The sequence below is a fragment of the Cornus florida genome, unplaced genomic scaffold, assembly GCF_030987335.1.
Source record: "Cornus florida cultivar Cherokee Brave unplaced genomic scaffold, ASM3098733v1 CherokeeBrave_3.0.0_Hap2_Chr09, whole genome shotgun sequence".
Lineage (NCBI taxonomy): Eukaryota > Viridiplantae > Streptophyta > Magnoliopsida > Cornales > Cornaceae > Cornus > Cornus florida.
The window spans coordinates 57536752-57539138 of record NW_026775579.1 but is presented as its reverse complement, the minus strand read 5'-3'; positions in this window follow the sequence as shown (position 1 = coordinate 57539138).

The window sequence follows — 2387 nt, the reverse complement described above, 5'->3', positions numbered from 1 at the left end:
GAATAACAATTTTTCTCTTAACATTTAATCTAGAAGATGCAACATTAGTTTCTACATCCTGCAAATCTTAAGAGTTTGTGATTATAGTATATTAACCATCTTTCAATGCACCAGAAGCAATCGCATATTTATTCAATTTTATAAAACCAGTTTTACAAAATAACAACACAGTTTTTATAAACCAAAAGTGAAATAAGAATGAGATTGCGTTTCACTTCTGTGCATAAAGATAGTTCTCTAATACTAATATCCTCATACTCTCTAATTTTAGATGTAATACTCCCACTGACTTAACTACAACCTTGGCATCAGGTCAAAAGATAAATATATATCCATATCATCAAGGCTTCTGGATTCCTGAAATCCTTACAATAAATTGCAAACATGTTTAGTGGCTCCAGAATCTATCCATCAGGAATTAATAGACGCAACCATATAACATGGCTCAATGATTAAATATATATTTTCTTATGCCACGTCATTGCTTAAACAGTTCGTCCTTTAGTGTTTTAGTTAGCGACAAAAGAAACAGTTTTCTTCGCCCTCAACATACACTGCCTTATTCCCTTTAACCTTTTTGAATACCCATGTTTTGTGCTAGTCTAGTCCTATTATCATCCTTCTTCTTTGCTTTGCCAGTCCATTTGGGCCTAGAAGAAGATGGTATAGACTAGGTTAGATTGATAGGAACGCCCATACTCTTGATTATCCCTTCATCTGTTACCAATTCTATAAGAATATCAGCGAGTGTGAACTCAAACTGATTCCTTATTTAGTTCACTCTAACAGAGTCGAATGAGTTTGGTAACAAGGTAATAATCATGTCAACTTGAAACTTACCACTCAAGTCAGCCCTTTTGATCTCCAGCTAATTTTTAAATAATAAACAATCATTTTCCAAAATTCGATTTCATACTGAAGTTCCTTAGGCTATCTTGATGCTATTCAAGTCTGACATAGTACTTTGGCATACTCCCTATCTAATCTCACCAAAACATCTTATTGACATTTAACATGATGCTTGAAGAAAATAAAATAATGTAAATGTTAGTTTTGGAGCGTATTCGAGGTAATCTCTAGAATATTGCACCAAGTCATCTCATATGCCTTATTTCACTTATTCAAAGCATTAATGTTCTTTTGAGTATCTTAAAGTAAAAGATTAGGTTTAGGAGTAATTAATACATTTGTACCCTTACGTTGCGAATAAAATATTTAAGTTCCTTTCTCAGTCAATATTAATGAGATCCAGTTATATTGAATATGTAAGCAAGCAGATACACTAGATTAGACATAATTAATCTTAATATAAATACATTCATACAATATGCAAGGTGAATTATTAATACTGTCATACATATTTAAAATTAAAATGAGCTTGTTAACCACATAATACAATAAATCTCAATCGAACAAGAGATCATTATCATTATTGGTGAACAATCCCTTTTAATTAATGCGAGTCCCTCAACTCTGTAGCATAATAGATCAACCAATCAATATGTCAATAACTTATCCTGTTGGAGGAGTTCATCATTACTATTATTGAGATTCATTTGCTATTAGGCGAGCACTTCCATTAAAATAATAATATGTGGGTCCCTTAACCACTGCATGAAAAATCGAATAACCAATACGCCAATAACTTATTCGGTTGGCGAAATTCATTATTGCTATTGGCGGGCAAATCCCATCATTTCCATATCTCTTAAGACAATGCCTTGTCTATCATACAAAATGATTCCCGATTTAATTTAGCCTTTCTAAAATCACGTAGTGTAGACCACTTCGTTGGGAAGCTAACACTATTGATTTTAGATTGAGTGTATAACGTTATTAAAACTCTAACGAAAAATTAAACATTAAATATGTTGTCATTATAATCTAGACTCTTTAAATCATGCATAGGGCCTTATTTTTAAAGATCTAATTACAATGAACATTTAATATTTGTATTTTCATGAGACAACCATTCTTGTAATATTAAGACTCTTCAAATCATGCGTGGGGCCTTATTTTGAAGATCTAATTACAATGGTATTAATAACGAAGGCCATGGGGCAATGTATAAAAATCCCCGCTCCCACTCAATTTTTAATCATTCATAATTAGGGTTTTCATTTTATTCAAATACATGATATGATGCATGCAAAATGTCTTGATTTTAATCCAATTAAATTTAGAAAACATTTGGACTTAAATAATTTACTAATATTTAATTTGAGGCACACTTCAAAAATAATTTACAAAAATAATTTTTCGTTTCCCAATAAGTGCCCTCTAATTAATTAGTAATCAAATCCAATTAATTTTCATAATTTAACTAATATAAATCAAGCCATTTAAATAAATATCATGGATCCAATGCATGAACAATAATAATTAGC